Genomic DNA, 27,792 nt, shown 5'->3' with positions numbered 1-27,792 from the left:
AACTGGCTAAAAACAACTCTCGGAATTTGCTTGAATCTCCGACTTGGATACATTTGGCCGCTCCCTGGAGAAATTACGCACCTTTTTAAGATTTTACCTTTTTCGATATGTGGACGTGCGTGTCTCGAGAACTCACAATCACGTCAGCGGTAAAATTTGAATTATTAACGTCTGTCGAAGCGCCCGTCGCGCGAACTTTGAGCGCAATCCCTGTATATTTTTTAATACAGAATCTCGACATCTGCCTGAAAGCAATTTCCGTTACGCCATCGCTACCACATTTGTAAAACATGAACACGTACGAGGATTAAGAGATTTCATGCAAAAAATGAGAAAAAATTGTGCCGCTCTGTACATAAATAATTCATCTTGCGAAACGATGTGTTCGGAAATAATATGCTAATGACCGACATGGCGGTTTGCATGTCTGGCAGAAAGGATATTGATGATGGTGTTTTTATTGGGGCGAAACCGCCAAATGAGGTTCAGGATTAATCGGCTTAAGGTGCGGAATTCAATCTTCGCATCATTCTTTCGCCTTGTTTTCGTACAGGAAGCTCGGGGCGAGTGGACGAAGGATCTGTTGTAGGTTTCGTAACCTATAGTTGCGTTAGCAGTTTAATTAAAGAAAATTTCATTTTCGTTTTTATTTTCCTACAGGAACTTGGCGACGTTTGATTAAACGTAAGAAAGAATTTAAATTAAGATGTCATAAAAATTCTGGCGGTATTATTGTGAGTTAATCCCTGAGATAAAATGCGCCATTTGGGTTCAACAACGTGGCACAATTTTGCTGTCGGAACGCTATGTCGCGTTTATTTTATTTATTTGTTGATTCATTGTGAAGTTGTGTTCTCGGATTTGTATATTGCATATAGTTTGTTTCCATAAAAGTTTACTGGTAAGAAGAACTGTTACAGATTTAGTTTAATGTTAGGTTATAGCATTGAACAATTGATGTACTGAAATTTAATTCATCAGTGTAAAACAAAACATATTGTCCTTGCATTATTGTTGCATTTGTAAACATATTTTAAGTCCATAATACACCAATCATGAAACTAAATTAGGTTTCTGAATATTTTATTTCGAAAGGTTGCTAACATTTGGTAGTTGCAAACTTCGAAACATCAAACAAACCTAATTTGTTTACGTCACATTTCAAACTTGCAAAATTCTTGCACGTAAACCATATTCAGACTCGTAAACCTTACGGAAAATGCTTTAGGCGACTTCACTAGTTGAGCTAAAGTTCGGTGATTGCGTCATCTAAATCGAGAACTTTTCAGTCTATAAAGTTGGCAGTATCGTTACAAATGTCATATTAATATTACCAACGAGAACTAATTAATTGTGTGTTTGATATAAGTAATTCATTTTGCGTAAACTAAGAAAGTATTGTAATATATAATGTAATAGAGCTAATGGCTACTTTCATATTTTCTGGATGTTTCATACCTAAAATTTGGAAGGATAGATGTCCCATTTCCGCCGTTTGTCGTCGGTCATCTGTCATCTGTTGTCTTTATCGATCGTTTATTAGGCAGAGATTATCTCACAAACTATACTGGAATAATTCTAACAAAATTTTTTCTTGTCATTCCCACCAAAATTTTATGACGTCACTTCAACATTTTGCATAATGATTGCTATTTAAATGTCATAAAATAAGATTCTCCTGTACCTGCGGCTTATGAATCCACCTTAATTTTGTTAATTATTATTTTAACTTCATTGTTAAAAATTCTTATAATAGCAAAACTGTTCTTTAGGTTCATAATACGAAGAAATGCGAAACGTGGGTCTGTGAAAAAGCGCTCGCTTTGCATACGAAAAGCCCCGACACTTCCAACTTTTTTCTTTATTGATCAAATCAAAAATTTAATAACACAGTGTAGTTATTATTAGTATTACAGTGCACCTATTTTTGCTAAAATGATGATGACGTCATCGCAAAGATTTGTTATGAAAAAACAGTTGTTCGACTGTACTCCGGGGACGAGGAGAATTTTGTCTAAATAACCTTAGACCAACTTTTTTGCTCTCAGATATAAAATATGCAACATCGAAAATCTCATTTAAAAAACTCGCCTCATAAGACATTATATCGACTTGTCTTATGCATTTCTTAGTATAATCTTATTAACTTTTATATCACAAGCGTTTTTTTTTATACTATGCACTTTATTATTATTTCGAAATTTATGTTAATTTATTCCATGCATGGTTCTTTTCTGCTTAAGAGAGTCCAATGATGCTACCACGTAGATATGAAATAAGGAAGTAATGTAATAGCGTCCATCCGACGAATAGCTGCTTTCATATTTCTCGACTTTTCATGACCCCTAGAGTATGAAAAAGTAGGTCTCGAGTTTCCGTCTCTCTGTCTGTTTATGTCAATTTTTATTAGCCGAAACTTTTCTGATCATTCCCACCAACACTGAAATAACGTCACTTTAAAATTTTCCTTAATCAACACCATTAAATTTTATAAAATAACACAACCCTGTGCTTCTAGTTTCTGAATCCACCTCGATTTTATTTATTATTATTATCGCTTTTAGTGTTTAAACCCTCTTGTTCTTTAGTTACATAATAAATAGCTAGGTAAGAAGGTAAGAAACTTCCTAACAAAATAGGCTTTCAAATAAAGTACTTAATTTCGATATATTTCTCAAAGTGTCCACGTTTAACATTATCAAAAATGGAGAGTGGAAAATTTGTGTTGTAATGAGCGGGATAACATGTTTCGATACCCCTGACACCATCATCAGGACTAAACCTACTGACAAGTAATTACGTTACAAAAACGTTGAAATTACTGTACTAAATTCGTTCAGCATAGAAGCCAATTTTGTTGAGAAGGTTTATTACTTTTTTTTCCTAATTGTGTAGTGTTCTTTTCACAACAGGAAACTTGAAACATGTTTAAAATGGTAAAATTTTGTGGGGAAATACGGATTTTGCAATTACGCCCCGCCTCAAAGTTTGACAACGAATGAAAAATTCATCACCCCTGAGATAGCGACGGATAGGTGGAGCTTATCTTTGGTTTTATATTTACTTAATAGATTTAATTTTCTTCAACAACGCGATACTCAAAAACATGTTTTTAAATCATTCTTGTAGAGAAATAAGGATTTTGCAATTACGATCAACCCCCTTGGCTCACGACCAATGAAATAAATCATCACAACCGAGACAGGGCGGGTGGGCGGGGCTTACGTTTTTCCTTGTTTTTTTTCTAATATGTCTAAGTCTTCTTTTCATAACAAGAAACTTAAAACATATCATTCGCCAAAATCAGTCTTATCTTACCAAATACTAGAACCGCCCACCCACCCTCTATTTTTTTAGCGGGTATGTCATTTGCCAAAATCAGGTTTATCTTAGCAAGTACTAGCTCCGCCCACCCACCCTCACTTTTATTTATGATAAAAAGAACCAAAATCAACTTGGTTTAGTTTAGTTTCAGTCTACTTCTTCTTGCTTGTTTTAAACTCGTGACTTCTTAATAAGAAATAGCTGAAGATTTTTGAACTCAAATTTCAATCTACGACACTGCAGATTTCGAACTTACCTATAATTCTTCCCATTATCTCTACTTTTAGTAATTTAACACAGAAAGAAAATCCTTATTAATAAAACCTTTTTGCCTTCTATTCATCGCATCATACTCTTGTAATGCAACTATTTTTTATCAATTCATTTTTTGTACTTTTGCGTCAATGTAGACACCAATTTATTCAAATTTTATTAATTTCTGGCGCCTCCTCGAAATTTTATGGCAAGAAAATTAAGTTCCCCCAAAATCACCAACTTTTTTCGTGTAGACAACTTATCACCAAACTCCCCGACGTAAACACCACCGATTCCTCCTTCAAATAAAATTTTTCAAATCAATTTCCACTTCATTTCTCGAACATGCTCATTAATCTCCCGTACATGAAAATTGAAAATTTCAAGCGTAATTTACCAACAGCGTAATGACTGAGAAACTCGAATACCCCTGCCCGACAATACGGCTTCCACCTCAACCCTTCTACCCAGCAATACAAGAAATTCATTCTTCTCCCTGTGAATGCGCATCCGGAGCATAATACATCCCAATTATCACCAGAAACATCCGGATCCACATTTAATTAATCCAAAACTCTCGGAAATGTAAACCTCTGATTTAACAAAACCCACCCCCTCAATTATACTAATTGTGATTTTTGCTCTAGTACAAAAAAAGTCAATTAACGCGAGCTTAACGCAGCCAATCCTGCGACGTAGTAACCAGAACTGGATAAAATTTTAAAATTCCTGGATTTTTTCGATTCGCGCATTCCACTTGAATTTTTATTGGGGTGGATTTATCTTATTGGGGTTTGTAAGAGGATTCTTGTTCGGGGTTGCGTGAAAGTGTTTAAATTTTTCTGCATACGGGATTTAAAACAGAGAGCCACGAGAAACGCGGAAAACTGTGAAAAATTGAGCGACGCAAAATCAAAACTATAAAGAACAAAAAAATGGCCTAAGGTTATTTAGACAGAACTTGAGGTACGGCACGACATACTATGAAATTTGATTTTGTCATTTTTTTTTATAACCCCTATAAATTAAAGTTAAATAAAAATATGTGTGTTGTCTTAGAGTAAAGGTACGGAAGCATGCTATACGTATGTTTCAAGGGAGTTGCTCTATCACAAGGAGTATGTTATTTTATCAAATTTAAGTAATAATTGTTATTAAGCTTAACGTTTAATCGTCTACATGAGATTCTTAAAATTTTACAATAATCGGTCTAGTAGTTTCAGACTGCAGACGACAAATTAACGGAAACATGAGACTTCTGCAAAATGGCATTAAAAACTAGATAAACTGAGATAAATTATTATTATTGTGATATAAATACTTCAGTTGGGTCACAACCCATTCTACCGAAAAAACACTTACATAAAAAATTCCTCCTCCACAATCCATCAATCCGAAATAAATTAGCAAAATAATTATCCTCTCTTCACATACGCCACCAAAACGACAACGAAATTATTCCGCGATCAATATGACCATAAATTGCCCCAACCGACACCTCCCCCAGCCCAAAACGCGAGTTGACGTATGCAAATGAATCCGACGTGATAACCACAACATGAAGCCCTCCAGAAACTTTTCAACGAAACGAAATGAAGAGAAAACCGATTTCGTGCGAAATTTAAGAATTCTTTCGAGCAAAAACGCCGACATCGAAAAAGCCAGCCGATACACGAGAAAGCCACATAATAGGTGGCGATATTTCGTGCGACATCCTATAAGGATAGCGGTTATCGCTATATAATAAAGCATTACACGACGGGATCAAAGGGCCAGGCCATAACCGATTAATCACGAAAAGTCGTTCAAAGGGCACGAAGAACGATATGCCATTAATAACAGAGTTGGATTAAGATCGGGGAGTCCCCAGTGGCGTAACTCTGGTAAAACGAGGCGAGATGGAAGAGCCGCGGTCGTAATTGTGCAGAAGTTGTTAATTACATCTTAGCAAGGGCACGAGCTCGGCGTTGCAGTCACTGGGCTAAACCAAGAATGGTCGTTTCAGTAATACGCCTCGACCAAAATTGATCTAAACACACTGTCGACACTAAGCCGTTCTCAAACCTTCGACGACATCCTAGAAGTCGGGTTAAAGCTTGTCGGAAGTCCAGAATGTAAATTTTACAGGATCCAAAAAAACACGGAATAATAAAGCATTCATCGACACTTCTCTAAAATCATGACATGGGTGCTTATATTTAATATACGAGTATAATAATTCAACGCCTTACATCACCCGGACACGACCTACTTTTCTCGTACCTGCGCTAGATATCGGCTACGTAAAACATGTGGTAAATATTGCACAAATATTTTTGTAAAGTAATTAACTAATTATGATTAAAAATCAAAGCATATTCATAAACCATAAAGTATATTATGTTATAAAATTTTATTAGTATTTACTAAGCAAAATGTTGACATGACGTCATAACATTGTTGGTGGGGTTGATTAGACAAATTTTAGTTAGCGTTTTACTGACTACACGATATTCTTAATGTAAATTTAAAATTTGACAAAAATCGATTCGGTCGTTTCTGAAATTATCTATCTAATAAAAATCGACCCAGACGTCAGACGGTAGACGACAGGCAGACATACGGAAACGGGAGACCTATTGGAGTCATGAAACGTAACAACATTTGTGTCTACTGATTGTTGTTATTATTACGTGAGTATTCTGAAAATGTTCAAATCAACAGAAATATGTTTTTGAAATTTTTTTACCGATTTAGCAATATTGTACATTTAGATAAACCTTTTGAAAGTTTTAAAAATTACGAAAGTTCTAAGAGTGCGAACAATTTCAAAAGACCTCAGTAGAATTTAAGTAAAAATCCAAAAATTTCGAGTTCATGAGAGTTATCAGGACTGCAAAAGGTTTAAACACAAACATTACAAAATATACATAATTTTGAATAGCTTGCAAAGGTCGTAATAATCTAAAAAAATTGGTCGAAAGTTTTTCGACAGAACTTTCCTCGCACCGAAAATACATGAAACATATCCAGCATTTTCGAGTTGAGTTTTTACTTTACACAATTTTGTGACGACCTCATCAACATTTTTGCAAGGATACGTATTTGAACTTGGATTAGTACAATGTAGAACTGACTAAGATAAGACTGATACATACCGTCTAAGAAAATAGAGGGCGGGTGGGTGGGGCTATTACTTGCTAAGATAAAAGTGATTTTGGTAAATAATTGAACAATATGAAGAGTAATCACTGGAATGACGAGGGGTGGGTGGGCGGGCCTATTGCTTGCTTATAAATGATTCTGCATGAAGAAGTTACATTTAGCCCCGCCCACCCACCCGTTCTCTCATTTTTTTTTCGTCAGAAATAAGAAATAAATGTTATAGCAAATAAGTAATACAACAAAAAATTACGATTAACGTTTTTTTTAACAGCCTACGTTCTATTAGTTCCCATTCTCACTTTACAAAGGAACATATAATTACCCCGCCCACCCACCCGGCCTCCATTTCAGTGATTCATTTTGTTTAGTCCAAATAAAAGGTGGATCTCAATTGAAGATTGATTGATAAAATCGTTAGAATGAGAACAGTGTGTGTGGGCGGGGCTCGTATCTGCTAAGATAAGATTGATTTTGATAAATGACAATATTATCTAAGAATAATCACTAGAACGAAGATGGAGTGGGTTGGCAGGACTATTGCTTGCTTATAAAAGATTCTGTCGAAAAATATTAAATCTAGCCCCACCCACACACCCGTTCTCTTATTTTCTAATATTATTTATTTTGATTAACAATTGACCATGCTTACAATAACATTAAAACGTCTGCAAGATTTCAAATTATTCAGTTTTGCAAATTCAAATTTAAATTGCAAAATGTTGTTTTATAATTTTGATTTTTTTTCTCCAAAAATCCTGATGTTTCGAATAAAAGCTCAACACGGAGTCATAAACTGCATGTATAGGACTATGTTATTTTATAAAATTCAAAATCCATTTATCATCTACAATTTTGAACTAACGTCATCACATTATTGATGGGGATGATTAGACAAATTTTGGTGAGCGTTTAACCATCTACATGATATTCCTAATATAAATACAAAATTTGACAACAATCGGCCCAGTACTTTCGGAGATTATGTCTAATAAAAATCCGGGACTACAGACGAACGGACAGACAGACAGACAGACGGACGGACAGACAGACGGAAACGGGAGACCTATTTCTTCGTACTGTAGGGGTCATGAAAGGTCGAGAAAACGTAAAAGTAGAGGGTCGGTCGACGGACTTGATTACAATACTTTCTTTGCTTACGCTCAGGAAGTAAAAAGGAAAAAAAACTTAAATTGCTTCTTTAAAATTTTAGAAAATCTAAAAATGAAATTGCATTAAAAATTAATAAATTCCAAAAGTTCTAACAATCGGAAAATTTTGAAAATTATTGCAAAGATCCCGATAGGTTCAAAAATCTTCAAAACTAAAGCCAAAAATCTCCTACATTTTTGACACAAGCAAAATGCTAAAAATATCAAAAATTCAGTGAATTTCCAAAATCTTTAAAAATCCGAAAATCAAAATTAATCATAAATACCGAACTCAATAACACAAAAATGTCGTAAACCTCAAAAAGTATAAAACTCATAAGATTGCCGTCTTAAAATTTTGGATACACAAAAAAAAAATTGAAAATCCCGAACTTCGGAAAATCGGATTATAAATTTAAAAATTTCGAAAATTGGAAAATTTTCAAAAGGCTTGCAAAGATCTCAGTTATCCCAAAAAACACAGAATCACAAAAATTCTAAAATCTTGAATAGTCCAAAAAACCTTATATTCCAAAAATTCAAAATTCCAAAAAATTGTAACTATGTAACTTAAAAGTGACAGTTTTCTGGTACTGTACCTGCAGTTGACAGTTTATTATGCAATAAAAATGCCCCCAATTTCTACTTCTTGAGCGTAAACTAAGGAAGTACTTATTATAATCAAGTTTATTGGATCATTGGCTACTTTTATGTTTTCTAAATATTTCATAACTCCTAGAAAACTAAAAAAATTGATCTCCCGTTTTGTCTGTCTGCTTGTCGTCTGTTCGGATTTTTATTGGACAGATTATCTGTTAAATTACTTGATCGATTGTTATCAAATTTTAATTAATGTATTAGAAATAACAACAACAGGATCAAGTCATCTCCAAAATGTGCATTAGTAAATATTACTCAAATTTTATAAAAACAATACATTCCTGTACATGTGGTTTATGAATCCGTCTTGAGCTTTACGGTAGCCATACAGATTTTTTGAAAAAAAATCAAAATTATATAACCAACATTTTGCAATATAAATTTGAAACTGCAAAATCGAATGCTCTGAAATCTTGCAAACATTTTAAGATTATCATAGGCATGCTAAATCGTTAATCAAAATGTTTTTGTTTATGTTCCCCCATTTTACAATTTTGCCGAATAAAATAATTTATGAATCGGTGTCGAGTGTTTATCAAGACAGATTTTTTCGAAAAAAATCCAAATTTTAAACAACATCTTACAACTCAATTTCGAAATTCCAAAACCGAATGCTCTGAAAACTTGCAACCGTTTTAAGGTTATCGTGGGCATGGTAAATTGTTAATCAAAACTTTATCCTTTATGCCCCCCTAAAAAATTATTACGTCATTTTACAATTTTTCCGAATAAATTTTCCTTAAATTTTATAAAATTACACACTCCTGCATGTGTGATTTACACTAGGCATCCATATTTTTTGCAAAAAATTCTAAATTGTATTTTACAACTTATCTTTGAAAATGCAAAACCGAATTCTCTGAAATTTTGCAGATGTTTAAAGATTAGAGGAACACGATTAATCAAAATTTATTCGTTTATGGTCTACATAAAAAATTATGATGTCATCTTACAATGCTACTGAATAAATGTTTTATAAAATAGCATGCTCCTGCATGTGTGATTTATGAATCCGTAATGAGTTTTTATATACATATTTTAAGGTTATTGGAAATTTCAATGTTTTGAAAAAAAAAATTAGTGTGCTAATCGGTCCTCTCCTCTGCGTTGAGGAGATAAGATCGATCAAACTTCATTTTCTTTAAACCACTGATGCTTCTAATATAAACGTGATAATAGTCGAATTTTTCGAAATATAAACATAAACAGTCGAAATTAAGCATGTACTGAGAAATTGAGAATATCTATATGTTTTCACGTTGGTCATCTGCTTTAAATATATTTCAAATTGTCCACACTTGTGCGGACAGCGCTCCCTTAGAATTTGAGTCCCAGGGGCTCTGAGGTTGCAGAGAATTTAATTACGCCACTGGTTTTTAGTTTATAGAGGATTTTACAAAACGAAAATCGCAAAATTAATTCTTATAAATTTTTAAAGAAGCGGGATTTGTCAAAAACGAACGAAGTTCTGTCAAAATAACTTTCGATCAACACAAGAAACGTACGACGTTCGAATTATTTTTAAATTAGAAAATCTTCAGCTTTGGAGTTTCACTCATAAGATTTTTTTCGAAAAGTTTTGAGCGGAGTTACCGGTCCCTCAACCCCACACTACAAAAAAAAAACATCTCCACCAAAATTTCAAAGTATCATAATTTATTCAATAAGTCCAAACTCCGTAAGCCGTTCTTGTCAACCCTTGAAGCAACTTCAGCCGTTTCCATAGGTGGCTATCGACCCACCTCCCCACTAAACTGGAAATGTCCCATAACTAAAGCGAAATTTTTACCGTCCACTATAAACGCAGCCATAACTCGAAGCTAAAACCACAGCAACACAGCGCAAAGTTTACCTCCACAAAAGAAGCAAATAAATAGATCCAGCCAGACCCAGTAAAATAAACTTGAAAGCGCGTAAAATGGGCTCGTAATGCGTCCTTTCAAAATTTAAATACATAAGTGCCATTCGCTGTTACTACATCTACCGTAAGTCAACCCGTTTGCAATCAATATGAAAGGGTTCACTCATTTATCATTATTTGGTCCTGGAGGTGGGCTCACGTCCTCCCACTAACGTCCTAATTCCCTCACGACCTAAGGAAAATTCCTACCCGCGGAACTTCCATAGACGACCTTATAATCCTTGAAGGGATTAAGTGTCTGAGAAGGAAACTCAGTGTGTAAGCTTTAAAACTCGTCAAACATAATTAGCCTCAAAGAAACATCGATTGCTTTGGACTTAAACCGAGAAGTGATAATGATGGGGACTTTGCAGAGGGGCGCCATTTTGCAGGATTCGCAAAACTAGCGACCTAGTATCACGTTGCAAAAAGGACGATTTAGTCCATAGTTAGCTGGAAATGCTAATGACCGTGTAACAAAGGAATGAAGAGTTTTTAATTAAAGAAAATTGCTCTAAGGAAACAACGCAGGTTTGGACGGTGGTCCAAGATGCCCGTTTTATACACAGAACTCGTGAATGTACCTTAATTAGTTTATACAGTTATATGACGCTCTAAGAATTTACTGTTGAATTAGTGTCAACTTACTGGTGGAGTTACTTGGAATTGGAAATTTAATTTTCTTCTGAAATGTGTCTGAGACACTTTGAAATTAGTTGCTGCGGCGGGATGCAAATTTCCTACAGTAATCAAAAACTTTAATTTATTTTTTGAGCAAATTGTCATGGTTGCAAAAAAATAATTCGCGCCACGATGTTCATACGAATAATAATTATTTCATTTGATATTAAAAAGGATGTGTATTCAAGTTGTCATTAAATCTAGCTTTACCACATACGAGCATTTATCAGATCAGACCTATTCAATATTTTGGAGATTTGTTAGTATTCTTTAATACTAATAATTGCACTTTACCAAATATTTTGAAGAAATCTATTGTGTAGTTTCTTAAAAAAATATATCGGAAATTTTGATTCCACAACTTCTATTTCTTGTTCAGATAAAATAGAAGTGGATTTATTAAACCTCAACCAGAACTGAACATATTTTATCAAAAACACAAAATATATTGCGAGCATATTTTTCAATAATTGTATACTTAATGATTTTTTGAAATGACGTCATCCATATTTCTGGAGGGGATAAACAAATAAAGAAGTACGTTTTCTACTAGCTGTGACACGTCTAAAAAATTAGAATTCACAAAATGATCCTTATCTCTGACGTCCAGAGAGTAAAAACGTGCTAGAATTAAAACCATCTTCATTAAATGGACACTGAAAGTTGTTAGTAGCTCTGTCTCAGTCTAGCTTACAGCTATATCCTTTTAATACCATTAGTTTATAAGTAATACGAAGTTTTTTCCAGGAAAACGTTTTAAAACATCATATCTAGTGCTTTATATACCCATATCCAGGCAGCGTTCTAATAGTAGTTACCTGTTTGTATCTACATCTATCTCACGAAATGACCACATTTACGGTATACATGTCATTTCGTACAGCCGCTGCAGTCAACAGATATTGCAGAAAGCGACTTACCAACAATAAAAATGGAAATACTTGGACACCTTCTCGAAATTAAATTGGAGCTATCAAAGACAATTACTTTATAGACCTGCAACCAACATTACACTAACTTCCAACGAAAATACGTCCACACAACAAATTTTAGAAGCGAAATATGCAAACAAATCAAATTTATTGAGGCCACCCAGCGGCCATCTAATCCCCATTCAAAGTATCTCGTACAAAGAAATTTTAACGACGACAATGACAAATTATAGTCCACTTATCAGTCAACAAAAGACGCCATAGCGTTGCTTCTTTACAAAGCATCTTACGGAGGACGAATTAATTATGCCCGCTTATACTGCAGGCCATAATTAACGCAGTCGGAAAAAGAAAAAAAAACCTAAACTAACGCTAGGAAAGTTACGGTTGCAAGCAAACGAGGTTTAAAATACCTTATATGAAAATGCTCGCTGTTTAACGACTACAACATTTTTTATTTTTCGTCGCTTTGTCAGCGGGACGAACACGTGAGGAAAACGAGAAGAATAATAGCGAGTTATTCGTTACAGAGAAAATTTGTTACTGCGAGGGATAAATCGGTTTAGAAATGCAAACGAATCGTAGGTGTTTCGAATAAAAAGTAGAGGAATAGGATTAAGTGTCTCTGTGAAGTTGGTAACGCGGAGATGCGTCTGCCAATCGAAGAAACCCAATTCCCCCAGCGAGATAATGCATTGTTATATAAAAGAGAGCGGATTTGGATGCACAATATTTTCTTAAAATACGCGCCTAGATTTCCAGTTCTATATAAAATACTAGTATCTATGATTATTAAAAAATTTCAAATTTGATGACAGGCAAAATCAAAATTTTGTGAAAGTTCGTTGTCCTGGGCGATGAACTATGAAAAATATGTCTGCGAGTTCACAACAAATCTAGTAGAACTCAGACTGCGCCACCTCCTTAAGAAATAATCGCAATTAGCACATCAATTAAACCCTAGCATCAAAGGAACTACTCAGACGTAAGTAAAACTGAATACGTCTAGCTTGCGCAAGTGTTTACCTTAACAACTAATGCAGCTTTAACAAAAACACTTAGTGAAGACAACCAAAACAGATACGAAATAAGCGAAAACAACACACAGTTCGTATTCATAGGTTTGAGGTTGCGTAGGTGGTGAAGTTGTGGCGGAATTTCACACTGGACCGAAAAAGGAATTAAAAATTCAAATGCGGCGGCTGCATGTGATGTTTAGTTTGAATATGGAATCTACAATTAAGCGAAGTTTTGTAAGCTAACCTTCAACTTTGACTTTAACTGTAAATGGTTATGGAAATTCAGGACGGAGTTGATTGCTAACCGATAAGTGAGTTACTGAAACTTTGCACAACGAGGGAAAAGTAAAATGCTTACTGCTGTTTACAAATTGTTAAGTTTGGGACGATCGAGGTGTAATTAACTACTGATTTTTCCCGCAAGGCAGTCAATTAGCTTTTCACTGTTGAATCGCTGTTTTCTCAACAGAATGTAAACTTTTCTTTAATTCTGTGGTAAAATTATCTAAATGCTATACTTGTAGTTTACGAATCCGCTTTGAGTTTTTCCATGAACCGTCCTGGCCATGCATCATTATGTGGACCGGCGCGGCGGTCGCACTTGCCAAACTTGGCCGTTTCTTGTTTTCTCTTTTTCTCTCGCGCTGTATATTATTTATGTTCATGACGTCATAACAAGTTTTTATTGATCAAATTAAGTCACTCAAATTTTAGTCCTCTGTTTTGTGGCGACAACCTCATTCAAATCAAATAAATTTCTCACATTCTTCTGATGTACGAACAAACAATTGAAGCTTGTTATTATTGCTGAGAGGCCATTTTTCCCGTTGGTTATCTGCTTTAAATATACTTTACATTGTTCACAGTCCCTTGCAGTTTGCGCCTTCACGGCGTGGGTATTATTTATGCCGTTAGTTTTTACTTTATAGAGGTTATCTTAAAGCAAACATCGCAAAATCCAATTTTATAATTTTTCAAAGAAGCAGAATTTGTTGGACTTCGACTAATTTTTTTTTTAAAGAGATTGGTGTAAATTTTTCTTGTCTTCACCTTAATAGAAACTAGTCGCCAATTAAAATATTTAAAACAAAATTATTTTTTTTCGACGTTTCGTGTCATACCTAATAAAACTTTTATCAGCATTTACATTTTGATCTTAATTTCCTGACTTATCTACTATCTAATTATACATTTATAGTAAATACCACTTTATAATCTTATTTGTTTTATTATTACTTTATAAAAAATGCCCGACACGCAATAAGAAAACAAAGTACGGCTGCAGAAAAGAAAAGGTTGGCATAACTATAAAAATGCTAAAGTGAGAATATTAAACATTTTTATTTACTTCAAAATTATATATAATTAAAAAATTAAATTCAACGTTTACAAATTTGTCTACACACTTGTTTTTTAAACACACACTCCGCTCGGGCCTAAATAAATTAAATAATATATTATTTTCTAACGATAACGATTTATACTATTTCTCTAGTGCGTAAGTACTCGCTTATTAAGGTTGCTATAAAATACGTTGTTCTTTATAAAATATGGCGTCATTAGCAACGTATTTTATAGCTTCATAAAGTACACTGCTACATAATTCTGCTAACGTTAGATTTATTGATCATTTATAAATTAGATTTACATTTTACAATTAGTACACAAATTAAAACTGCAATTTTTTTAAGGGTAGCTTTCAGCGTGGAATATTCCGGCCATAAGGAAGGTGACAATTTATTTGACTCTAAGGACACAAAATTTAGATTATGAAACAAATTTTACTACTTAAGAAACCCTCATTTCAAGATAAGTCAGAATTACTTCTGTTATTTCCTTTATGCCTTTTTCGCTCTTTCACTGTTGAAAATTAACGTAGGTTGGTCCGGAAAGGCCCTGGAATTTAGCGCGCAATAATTTTTTCCGCAGTTCTTGGCTTTTTTTAAGATTTCTGGCGGAATATTTTTACACAATTCAACAAATTTGTTACTCAAAATGGCAAACTATTTCCACTCAAAGAAAATTTGATCGAATGCTCGGATCTTTCAAAAGAAATTCTGACAAATAAATATTCTGTTAGCTTTAAAAAACATCTTGATGGCAACAAGAGGTTTATGGTTTAAAACTCCCCTAGCTATTAACGATATTATTTCTTTTCAGAATGAAAATATATGTTGCAAGGGCGCAAAATTTCAAATTTTGTTAATCTTAGCTTCATTTTTACTGCCCAAACGTAAGCTAAGGAAATATTGTAATACGGTCAATCGGGCGACTGGCCACTTTAATGTTTTCTCCACGTTTCATGACCCTAGGGTACGAAATAATAGATTTCCCGTTTTCGTCTGTCTGTCTCTCTGTTTGTCTGTCTGTCTGTGTCGATTTTTATTGAACAAACAATTTCCGAACTACTGAACCGACTGTTGTCAAATTTTGTATGTACATTAGCAATATCTAGAAGTCGGTAAAACACTCATCCAACTGCAATCAATTACGTCATCGAACTAAGCATGGTTCCAAACTGACTTGGAACTGACCAACTGGAGCCAAGGTTTCTGTAATGTAAATGTTAGTTAGTTTCCAACATCACAATTGCATGACGATGTAGTATAGTATAGTCCGAAAGGTGTTGCGAAATATTTTCAAATAAAATTTCTACAGTAAAAGTCATTTCAATTCTCCTTTTTCAATTACGGAGACACATTTTCCAGACTTAACAGCAATCCTGTTTATCCGTGATGCCAAATAAAGTTATTTTTGTTGATGGATCCAGCGCTGAGCTGCGTATCGCATCCCCTTTAAACGAGCTTCATTTGTCAACAATGCTGCCAATTTACAACAACGCTTAACAATCACGGCGGAAAATATTACCCTCAGGAATTAATTGTTGAAAAAAAATCTAATTATTCACTGTCATGTGACAGCCGGCCGGACCAATTCGTGACAAGGGCAATAAATATTTGTCAGTCGGTCGAATCTGACTTTGATTTTGGGTTTAGGCGCAGATGTTGCAAGTGACTGGATAATTATGGACCTGTTCATGAACGAATTTTTAACGTTTTTGGGTTAAGTAGCTGGGGGTGTAATTATTTGTGTTTGTTGACGTAGTAGATAAAAGTGAAAACTGGTTCATAAACGATGATGTTTTATTGAAAAAGTAACACGACTGTTTAAGGCTGTGTAAGTTTTACCAATTTTCCGGTAAGAGAAAGAAGTTCAGTATTAAAGTTGTTGTGAATCTGAGCACGCTCTAGCTTTACAAGAAAAGATTAGGACTCTGGAGGGAAAAGGTTCGGGTTTGAGTGAAGTTACGCCGTAAGTTTTGTTCGGGATAAGTAGCTACCTACATAACTAAAATAACGCGGCAGAAGTATTAAATTGATTTTTTCTCAAAGTAGTTGAGCGAACGTGGTTATCCTGATATAATTCTAGTTGGAAATTTTTCTGTTCCTGTACAAAAAATGAATGTTATTTTTATCTGTTGTTTAAAAAAAAAAACATTCTGTACACTTGGTAATTCAGTTTGATATTCGCACCCATTTATACTTTTACAAATCCCACGAAAACGAGGCAGTTTATTCATATTGTGTTTGCATTAATTAACACAGCAATTAATAATGACACTGGCTTTTGCATATGAATGAAGTATACTGGCATTAAATCAAACTTTGCTTGAGTTTCATGATGTTTTATTTTGGTCAGCTCAAATGACTGTAACCACAGAAAACAATAATAATAATATTAACATAGACCAGAGATAACTGGGAACAAATAGATCATGGGACACGATGAATATCAAGAAAAAAGATAAATAGGAAGATAAAAGAAAGAATAAACAAAGTATACCATACAATGTAAAATGAGTAGGGCCGACATAAACCAAATAAAAAAAAACGTATTTATAATTTAGCCAAGAAAAAATTAAGAGCAATTTATAATTAAAAAATAAATAATAAAACTGCAATGCATAGTACTATCGGGTATTACTAAATACCGGGTCTAGTAATCTTTTCAACCCTTATCATTAATATCTTGTAAGGATTAAAGTTAAATTAAACAGTAACCTTCAAAGTTACCAATAAAAAAAAATATTCTAAGCACCTTGAATTCAGGTTTAAAAAATTACTTACATATAAATTTGCAGTTTAAAATTATTATTGACTATTAAACCAAACCAAAAAAAACTCACCTGATAGTACTTATACATACAATTATAGTTATTAAGACTTAACTAATGGTAAAAACAATTATTTATCAGTTAAATAATAGTATTCTCATTTCATTTTACGACTCCAAAGTTAATAAATAAGATATCATGATATCAACACCTGGAAACAAATAATTCTTTCTGAAGTTCGCCTCAGAGGAGTCATAGAAAGTTAATAGTTCTTCAAGTTCACGACAGGGTTAAAGAAACAACAATACAAAGATTTATTGAGCCAACCTGATTCTACTGCAACGTGTTGTTCATGCGAAAACAGCAAAGAAATTAGAAACCTTTGTTCTGACAGAGTATTTTTAACAAAAATCTATCTGTCGCGCTTTTTAATGTTTAAAAATAGATTCATTTACATCAGTATTTATAAAATGACAAATTAATGAATATTTTTTTTATATTCAAGTTCTAAAAAGAAAAAAATCCTAACTTTACCTACTTCAAATAGACATTCTTATTTATTTAAAATTCTACCGTCACCCTCCGTGTTGTCACGCCTCTAAAACCTCCTTGACACTGTAGCTTCCTCGTAAAAAACTCCCCAATTTTTCCCTTCTCCCTCTTCCACCTTCATTACAAAAACACGAAAGCTGCAAACTAGTAAATAATAAGTGCTCCGCTAAAACACCTCAATCGTCTATTAAAAGTGTAAAAGCCGTGAACTTTACGACCACTTAAATCGAATCACAAGAAAATTAACAAATAACCAGACTTAATTGCCGTTTTGGCTCACCTTCGCTTCACACGACGGCGACGTCGCGTCACCAAAGTGAAACACATCTGATTCACCAACACGAACCGACATCCGGAAAAAGTTACAAAGTTCCGGGACTCTCCCGGAGCGCGTAAACATCGACGCTCGTCGTTTTTTCCGCTTTTCGAGCATCTGTTTATCGCCGAAATTTTCTTTCTGCTTCCAAAAGTACCGGTTCTATGAAAGTTGGTTAAAGTCAACTTGGATCGAGCCTCATTTGCAGTTTAGTAGCAATAATGAAGATGATGTTTTGTTTTAGTTGTTCGTGACCTATTATTTTACGTAGCTTGTTAATATTTTTATGGCCGAATTGTACTATAAATAATTATTTGGTATAGTAAACGTTATAAGTTGCAAAATTAAGAAATTGATGGCGTCATGTTATCGCTTAGCAACGAATCGATTGTATACAATGAGGTGAAAGATTGAAGCTCTAATATATACATATAAATGAGGCTAAGGGCGTACTTGGTCATGGATTTCAAAAATCTAGGTTCGTTGAAATTATGTCTCAATGACAGTTCTCACTTGTCATTAATGTCATTTGTAACTTGTCATTTAAAGTCATCGTTTTTATTGTTCTAACGTTTTTCTTTTAAATTCTAGATTTAATCATCAGATTTGTTTGAACTGGTAGTGTCAACAGAGGGAAATCTCCTGAAAGACTTTCACTGGAAGTTGTTGATGATTTGACATCTTTGACAAGATTGTCTCAGCAGTCAGGAGTTCCTGTTTCAACATAAAATTGAACAGTGGGTCCAAAGCATTGACGAAAGGATGTTACAGAACTTATTTGAAAATAAGACAAAGAAAGTGAAGATGTGTCTTGAACAAAATAGTGAAATTTTCAACTTTTACTGTGACGTTTAACTACAATACATGTGCTTCTCTTTATTGTACTGAAATAGTTTTATTAAAAATGTTATACAGATGCGTATGGTATTTGTTGTGAGTCCTTGAGCATTTAGTAAAATCCATATAAAGTCAGAGGCGGCACGCTTCCACCAATCATTTATATAAACCCTATATATTGCAGAGCTGTATTTCACCTTTTGTTTTTGTTTTTACATATAAACTTATATAACATCCATATTCGATTCTTTATACAAAAAAATAAAATAATGTTACGCAACGACAGCGCGGCGATAAAACCAAAAACGTTGCAAATTATAACTTTTAAAATTAAACCATTTTGTAGAACGACAGTTATATTTAAATAAAAATGGACAAACTGTCCTTACGTACATGTCAAGCAAATAAAATTCTTTACAAAATATTTTTAATAGTTGTGGAACCAATAATGACAATCAACCAATGCGAAATTAAAATTTTCACAACTATATCACTTGCATCTTGCAATAAAACACGCCCAGAAACTATTACATTAATGGTTACATTACATTTCCATATCACCTAATATTAAAGTCGATAGCAATTATGTTCAAAATGACATATAATTATTATAATCCACTGCAGATATAAGAACAATAATTATCTACAAACACAAAAAATTTAATTAGCGCTTCAAGGCAAATAAGGAATAAGAAATCAACACCTCCTGCTTTTAAATAGTGCAAGTACTGCTTTTGACGTATCACACGATATATAAACATCCGATTAAGTACTTGGTATAAAATACATTTTATAAAACTCTTTTTAGAAGTATAGCTCTAAGTTGTAATACGCGTTACTATCCTTATTATTATTAACATTGGTTTTCATTGTTAAGTCGACGAGATTATGTTATGAGCGGTTCAACCACCCACTAAGTTCTAGCCAGGGGCTCGAGGCCCAGGACACCCACGTCTTCATCGTTCTTTATGTTTAGTAGTAGTATGTTAACAATTCGTTATTTTTCAAGATTTTTCAGGTTTGCCCCATTATTTAAATTTAATAAAGTAATAACTTTTTTAGAAGCGACATTTTCTCTTCAATGGATGATATTCACTGGTTTCTAAATTTAATCTTTGAAGCGTATTATTTCAAATTAAGAACAGTTCACATTTTCTCGAAAATATAAAAATACAGTAATTGAAGGAGTCAAAATCAATTAAATTTCATTTACTTTTAACACAAATGCATACTTTGATCTGCTCTCACTGTTGTTGGTTATCTATACGTGCTTAATAGTCGAATTCTTCCAAATATAAATGACGCAGGAGCCTTAACACTTCAGACACATATTCATCTTAACTTATAGGGATTATCATAAAAAATTTTTTTTTTTTTCAATATACACAGTAATTGTGAATTTGTTGATGATGATTTTCGAGAACGCTCTACATGCACCCACCAATTAATTAATAACACTTAATGAAGCCATTCATTTCAAGTTTACTTCCGTAACCTACCGCAGTTTGTCAGTAGAGTAATAGATGCATGTGTGTCTCTGCATACGGTAAATTCATTTTCATAAGCCTGTGTTTAACTAACTCCAAGCACGATGATTAATAGTACACAAACTTTAGAATACACTAATCTATTAGGTAATTTAGGTAAACCTTTCCCATACATAATCAAAGTACAGTGTTAATTTTTATAAAAACTCAGTTTTTGAAAAAAAAAAAGTGTAATAATTAGTCCTGTCAAAATTGAACCGTCAAAATTTATCCAAAATAAACGTGAAAACGATCGTATGTTTTTCTATATTTAACTGTCATGTTATTAATGATCTAAAATGTGCAACTTATTTTAATTTTGAATATAGCCAATGAATATGATTAACAAAAATAATCTTGGTAATGAGTTACTTTCAAAAGAAGACAAACGTGTTAATAAAGCCATGTATTATTTCAAAAATCATTTGTTTAAAATTGGGTTACTGTTTAATCTGGCACTAAAATCTCCGAATTTTTAATTTTCAAAAATATTTTACTAGAGTTGTGATACTATTCGCGTTTAGTTTTAAAATGTTTAATTTTTCACTTTTTTCATCGATTTTCTGTTCGCCTCTAAAATTATATTAGAGACAAGAATATCAATAAAAATTAATATTCGGCAATATTATGGCCAAAAATAACAATGGGACGCGTTAGATAAGTCTTAAATATGTATTTTTCTTGGATGAGTAACTTTTAAAAAATATCTTTTAAAATGATTTTACATTTTTCTTTAGCCTGACAAGTGAACAAGATTTTGTTATTTTCAAATGTGAGTAATACACCTTTCTTTCCAATGTCAGTTCTAATAATAAATTTGTTGCGAGACCGGAAATCAGGTCATATCATACAGAACCCTTTAAAGAACTTCTCCATTTAACGTATGACTAACGTCATGTTTTCTAGCCTATTTCTTTCTGTTTGTCTGCTGTCAAATTTATTACGCACGTAATTTTCGAAGCTACTAAACATGTAGGTAATAAAACGCCAACCAGAATTGTGTATTCATCCCCATCAAAAACTTGATGACGTTACCTCAAAATTTCGCAAAGTAAATCCTATTGTGTGTGTCCTGTGTGATTGTTTTGATATAAAAAATTCAAACTCTAAAAAAAAGAAAAACAAAATTTAAGCCTGATTTAAGACTATTAAATAAATTAATTGTTTGTATCAAAATTGGTGTATTTGTTGTCACTGAAAAGTTGACAACGCAACATGTACCTTTACCTGTAGTTCAATTTCAACCCTATTTTTAATTTAATAGGTTTAAAATTGATCCTCACATTAAGTAGTCATTTAACTTCATAATTTAGATAAACACTTAATTATTAATGTATAATTCGTTTTTTATGTTAAAAAGCAAGTCAGAAATTTGAAGAAACACGTGGATAAATTTGCCTGTTCATAAGGTATTACAATTGTTTGAAAAATTTTGTATAGTTAGTGTGTTGTAATTGTGGACAAATTTACTCAAATTTTTTGCGTAAAAATCCATTTGCTGATCTCAGACACATATTTCCAACCGGGATTTAACCTACAAATTAATAATCTACCTTTATTTCGTTCTTCCTTTTCGTTCAAAAACACGCAAATCCCGGCAACAAAATAATAACACCTCGATCGCCTGTTAAAATCGCACAAAGCCGCAACTTACGGCCACTTAAACCTAATCGCCGCCACAATTAACAAACATCCAAGCTGCATTACCTTTTTAGCCCAAGTTCGCGTCACTCGCCGTCACCTCACCAAAGTCCCGCCACATCTTACTTGTCAGCGCGATTCCGGGCAATCCGGAAAAATTCAGCCCGGAGCGTGCAGACATCGGCGCCTTCTCCCCGCATTCCGGGCAGTCCGGATGTCGTGAAGTTTTCGGCTTCGAGGACCTTCTCCTGGTGCACCTGCCAGTGGGGGTGCCGAATCACGACTGCGACTTCCACGACATGTTGAGTCACAGCGCGCAAAATCACCGAATTTTATTGCAAATATTATATCGTTTCGCAATCGCGCTACTCAATTAGCGTTTTTTAATGGCCGCTTTTCGCGGTGCTATTTTCGTTGTGTCAGTGTTGTTGATATTGTTTTCCGGGCGAGTTGCGAAATCGGCCGAGATTCGGACTCCGGTGAACTGGATGACGCAAGATGCGGGAGCGGCGATAAGAAAATGGGGGTTGCGCGTCAACAGGTAAAAGAGTAAGGGTTTGTTTGTTGTGGCGAGTTATCTCGATCGGGCGTCTTCATTTGGGGATGTTTGGATGGTGTGGTGGCGGTTGAGGCGGAATTCGTTGACATAAACAAGAAGCAGTTTTTCAATTTATCTGGGGGTATTTTTCTGTAGTTTCTGTTGGCTGGAAGTGGGTGATATTTTTCGTTGCTGCGGTTGCGAAGCCATCTAGACGAAGCTCCTGAATTGTGTAGCTTTTTTGTAAATTTTATGTGTGTAGAGAGTTTGTACCGTGGGACGAAAATAAAACGAATTGGAGTTGGCGTTGCGTGGCAAGTTTTGATAATTTGCGTCTGTCTGTCGTCTGTTTTTTATTGTCCGTTGTTTGTTTGTCGGCTATGTCGAAATTTTTAAACAGATAATTTCCCCAACTGCAGACTGAATGTTCAACTTTTTGTTTGTTTTTTATCGTGTAAATGATAAAAGGCTAACCAAAATTTATCTGATCTTTTCCACCAACACTGTATAATGACGTCAATTAAAATTTTTTTTTAGTTAGCACCATTTAAATTTTATACTAATATTTGCTGTACTAGCTCCGCTTGCGCGGATTTCGTAATTAGGACATATTATTTTTCATCCCCTTATTTATTTTTTGATTTCAGTTTTATTACTTTTTAAGTTTGTGCAGTCTTAATTAATAACAATGTATAAAAGTGTTTGTCCTGTTCGGCTAATTGATTCATCAACATAACTACTGGAGCTAGAAACATGAAATTTGGACAGAAGGTTTCTTTCGTAATGTAAGCGGGTAAAACAAGGACTGAAAGTGTGAGTCCCGTGAGTTTTTAAATTCGACAGACTGGGGGATGATGAAACAAAGCTATTCTAATAACAATATAATATAATAGTAACTATACTTGATACATAGAGGGTTATTCAGCTAATATGGCCCAATTATGTTTTCAAAATAGGCAACCCAAAATACCGATTCCACCTGAAACTGGATTACAAAAAATGTTTCAAAATTAAATTGTATCAAAGTTTGCCAAATGTAGAAACGTCAGTCAACGTCAGTGTCAGAAAAACGCCTATGTATTCAGTAACGAGAAAACCGTCAAGATCCTTAGTTATGGACGCGTAATGGAGAATGACACAAAAAGTCTAGGCGTACGGCACAATTGTATGCCCGAAGATACCCTGACCGTGTGGCCCCAACACCCAAAATTTTCAAGAGGCTAGAAAATTCGTTGCGTAAGAAAGTAGCCTGCTAACAAGAGAAAACGGAACCAGACTGCGACTAGCTTGGAAAATGAAGTATAACTTCTTGCACAAGTTAATGAGAATCCTCATATGGGAGGGAGTTATGGGACAAATTGCTATTGCTAGACAAATAAATAAATGTCATCCTAACCGCTCTAACCATCGACCCACAAACCAACCACAAAGATTGGATTTTTTTAACTTTATAAGAAACCAAATGCAAATTAATCCCAATTTTATTGAGTATGTTTTGTTTAGTGATGAAGCCAAAGTCAGCAATTTATTGCAGTTGCATGACAGTCATACATTTATTGAATGTGTTTCGTTCACCTACCAGGCAATAAAAAAACACAATTTGCCCACAAAAATCTCTTTTAGATTCGGCAAACATGTCGGTTTTCTCGTTATTATTGTAAGAATGCATAGGCATTTTTCTGACACTGACGTTTCTATACATTTATAAGCAAACTTTGATACAATTCAGTTTTGAAACATTTTTTGTAATCCAGGCTCAAGTAGAATCGGTATTATGGGTTGCCTATTTTAAAAACATAAATGGGTCATCTTAGCTGAATAACCCTGTATATGAATTTCTCTCGTGCAACATCGCTTGTAATTGTTTGACCAGATATGTTTTCACACCAGAGAAATTGCTGCATCTAAAATGTGCCTCCCTTTCGTCATCACCAATGAAAGTAAATTTGAAGAAATTGAGGTTCTTGTTGGGGCAAGGTAAGCTACCAACCAAATGATAAACCTGTCCCTGTACTTTAAAAGTGTGCTTAAAACCATCTTCCATTATTTTCTTAGCTCCAAAGGACGTCATCTGAAAACAATTGTTATACTTTCTAATACCATCCATAAAATGAAGCTGCTCTGGATGAAAAACCATAATCAAGCTGTGAAGAGTATCTGGCAAGGGTTCAAATGTTGGAAGTTTCACTTTACCACCGGCGCACCACATGGCAGGAGCTTCTTCTTTCCACTTATAAGCAAAACAATGTATGCATTTGTGATGCATAGCACCTAGGACACCGTCAGGATAAACAATTTTACATAATTCCCAAGTTTCAAGTAACAAATCTGTTGGAAAGCATTAAACATCGCCATACAAATTTTTTTTTCATACCAACTTTGTCACCTCATTTGAGCTTCTTAGGGGAGAATCTCAAAAACAGTTGAAATACCGTTACATTATTTGTGCTGAAGAGCATTATATCAGGTTCCACGCAAAAATTTACAGTAGAAATATTTTTCCCATACACAATTAGTCACCACTTTTCACCCCCGTAGGGGTTGAATCTCGGAAAATGCGGAAATACGTGCACAGCACCGCTAATACATTTTCGAGGGCACAGACCCTCAAGGCTCTCATTGACTGTCACCCTTACCATGGTCCAGAGTAGAAGGGACAACCGTTATGTAAGGGTTGCACTCCGTCAGCGAAGGGTAGAACTCCGTTTGGCTGGCACAACTCCAACCTCCTCTCTTGACTTAGTATTGGAGGACTGCACCGAGCGACGTAAATTCACCCACCACGCTAAGCTACAAATTGTGTGGAGTAACCCTTTCTGTCCTGAGAGTGTCCCCAGAATTTTATTATGTTGGTAACTTGCATTATTGATATTCACATTTTAAATAATCCGTCATTTATTTAGTCATGACAAAACAAAGCATTATAAAAGTTCGGTATCGAATGTTGTCTTGATCTATAGATAGTCTTCCAAACCGATAATTCCTAAATCCCTGGCAAACGAATCCGTCGATTAAATTTACCACCAAGAGATAAGTTCGCCCCTCGTTGGAAAATATTCAATTAAAAATCAGTTCCACAGACCAATATAATTAATCGCACCCAAGCAGAAGTTATTAAATAGCGTTTCCAATGAGTTATTGTTGTTTGAACGTAATTCTCACGAAAAAAAATACTAAACTCGATGCAAGAACAATTCATTGCTGCCGCTTGTGTAGTCTTTATAGCGCACACACAACTTTGCGTAGAGTTTTTAATTCCATTTCATTCCAATTCTTTACTATACTTGAGAGCGTCACATCTTTATCGGAATATCAGTGTTTGTCCATAAGTGTAGGTTCGTCCCTGTTCTTAAAGCATGGATACACAAAAATATCCTACTTCTTATGCGATCGGGATACCAAAGCCAAGAATATCTCCGATAGCATTAAACATGACTTGAGAAAAAACTCTTTATGGGAAAAGAAGCGTAGAACATTCTTCTTTCCGATCAGGGGTGCGATTTTGTTTCTCATATATCGCGACCGAAGCGATAAATTATCGGTTGTTTACCGTTAGCAATCAAAAATGTGATTTTGTTTCTCACATTTATCACTTCAGATCTAGGATCTAGATTTGATTAATGTCAAATATGATGCAAGTAAAAGCGTCCCTATCTACAGAAAGGACTTCAAACTTTGTAACTAACACTAGCGATGATGTACGTGCGAAACCATCCTCAGAGAGAAAGAATAAATGTCGTCATTTAAAGGTAAGTAATAATCCAAAGGCTCGACAGTCCCTTGTGAGAACACAAAATCACAAACAATCGAGGCCGAATTTTAATCTTTCAACCATAAATTTAGAAATTTTAACTTAGACTGCAAAATATGAAAAAACCTTTAAAAGATATAGTTACCGTATTCGAGATACACCCACATAAATTTTTATGGGACCAATCACTCAAAAATCGGTGCTCCTGAAACCGCAACCATAAATTATGAAAAGGGCTTGACAGGTCATTTTATACAGAGCCGTATTCGGGTTGAGTTGAAAGTTTTACCTGCTTTCGGTAGTGTTATAGATATAATATTAGAAAATATAATAATCGTCCAGAAAGTTCTCCCGCTGTAGTAAATCTCATTAAACAACAATCAGAACTCATATCTTCTGAAAAATAGCAGAATTGTATTCGTTATGTTATAAAAGTTGAATCAACATTTGTAAATACACGGCCTAACGAAATTATAATTTCAATAAATAACGACTCATCTGAGTTTGAAAGTGACTTATAATCTTATAAATATTATTTAACTAATACAATTTGTCTTTTATTTCACCTTATTTTTTTAACACAGTACGGCCCTGAAAAATTCTGTCGGAACGAGCCGATATCTGGTCGCATAGGGTGTTAAAAGCAATAAATTACTGTTGCCATTGTGCAGGGGTTTCACTCATTATCTGCCATAAAGTTTTATGTGGGTGTATCTCGAATGAAATTTGTATACATAGAAACTTCTTAATTACTCGTCTGTTCCGTGTACTCGTACAACGAATGCCAAAGAAGATCTAAAACGAATTAACCAAAGGCACACAATGGAAGGAACCGGCAGCCCATTTATTTTAAAGGTTAGGGAACTTTTTACCAGAAAAAATTTAAACAATATGAGGAAAGAAATAAAATAGCTGGAGCTCACTTGAAAAACCCTTCAAATCAACCAGGTAGGCAGAACCATAACTTATCAACCTCACCAGGACAGTATCTTGTTTTTTCTTTCTCCTCATTGCTATACCCAAACATTCTTATTATTCTACTTTCTTAAGCTTTCATTCTAATACATTCAGTCCATTTACGTGCTGGACGGTATCGGACACATTCTTGCAGAAACTTACATTTTTCTCTTTCTTTACTCTCTCATCCTCTCCAACCAACACGGACTATCTTGCATTTTAGTGTTTCTTAATATTAGAGACAATAAAAACTAGATCCACAACCCTTGGAAACTCTTTTGCCGCCTCAACTTCTACACGAAGAAAGTGTCAAGGATGGCACAGCTGAGGCTCTCTGCTAGTAAGGGTAACAAAAAGTGAATTGAATCCTACATTACTGAAATCATTATTCTTAATTCGGGGTTCTAAGTGACAATACAAGCTCAGTAAAATATAAAAAAGAAAAGAGGGAAAACAAATGTATCCTATTACAACGCTAGAGAATCTAGCAGCAAATT

At 34.3% G+C, this 27,792-nt stretch overlaps 1 protein-coding gene across 2 annotated transcripts in view; it reads right to left on the bottom strand.

The window, feature by feature from the left end:
- Positions 1–22,315, bottom strand: part of LOC135124456 (orexin/Hypocretin receptor type 1-like) — a 262,209-nt gene extending 239,894 nt beyond the window's left edge. The window contains exon 1 of one of the 2 annotated variants that reach the window (XM_064049525.1): positions 22,116–22,315. The gene's annotated coding sequence lies outside the window, so the exon portion shown is untranslated. Of the gene's footprint in view, positions 1–12,032; positions 12,115–22,115 lie in introns of those variants that run through there. The other variant, XM_064049526.1, reaches the window with a different exon arrangement.
- Positions 22,316–27,792: the final 5,477 nt, after the last annotated feature.

This window comes from Zophobas morio, unplaced genomic scaffold (assembly GCF_036711695.1).
Source record: "Zophobas morio isolate AGI-343-1 ecotype UQ-CSIRO unplaced genomic scaffold, CSIRO_AGI_Zmor_V1 ptg000007l, whole genome shotgun sequence".
Taxonomy (NCBI): domain Eukaryota; kingdom Metazoa; phylum Arthropoda; class Insecta; order Coleoptera; family Tenebrionidae; genus Zophobas; species Zophobas morio.
Note: the sequence above shows the minus strand (reverse complement) of the source record. Positions and strands in the feature narration are given on the sequence as shown.